Below are 672 nucleotides of genomic sequence, written 5' to 3' on the forward strand. Positions count from 1 at the left end.
GTTTTTAGGGGCTTTTTTTGAGGCTTTTGCAGCGGTGTGACGAGAGACGACAGATGGGAAGCGTGGTATGTGCTATACTCACTATACTGAAACATTTAAAATTAAAAAAAAGATTTTAGCACTGACGTGCTTCATTTGGATGAGTGTGAAGTGAGGCAATAATGTTGGTTATTATATTAAAGCAAATCCTGTCAAGTTGAGGCACAAAAATGTCAACGTCCCTTGTTTAAATGCCGGATTTTTTTACGGGTGTAAAACTATTTCCGCCATTTATGTGGCCTTCACCTTGGGTAAGGCATTCATTGGCTGACTTTGGGGGTGCTCAAAATTCCATTTATTTTGGCAGGGAGGGTTGGCAGCGAAGGATTAGGGCCACGCCTCTTTTTCAAAATAAAGGAAAATGATTGGACGTGGTTTAAAATATTCGAGTTCCCAGCCAGTCCTCCAGGTTGGGATGGATTGGACATCTATGGTTGTCAATGGGAGGCAATGAGTTAAATGTACTTTTAAATTACAAAAATTTAAAATAAAACGGCATGTTATTGGAGGCCATGACCAGAGTTTATTTCAGTTTTTATTTATTTTAATGTTTTTTAATGACTTAAGCTCCGAGTAATAATACTGTACAAAGTCATTTCAAAATTATAAATCAATTGGAATTGCTAATACTAC

Source organism: Stigmatopora argus, chromosome 13, assembly GCF_051989625.1.
Source record: "Stigmatopora argus isolate UIUO_Sarg chromosome 13, RoL_Sarg_1.0, whole genome shotgun sequence".
NCBI classification, from domain to species: domain Eukaryota; kingdom Metazoa; phylum Chordata; class Actinopteri; order Syngnathiformes; family Syngnathidae; genus Stigmatopora; species Stigmatopora argus.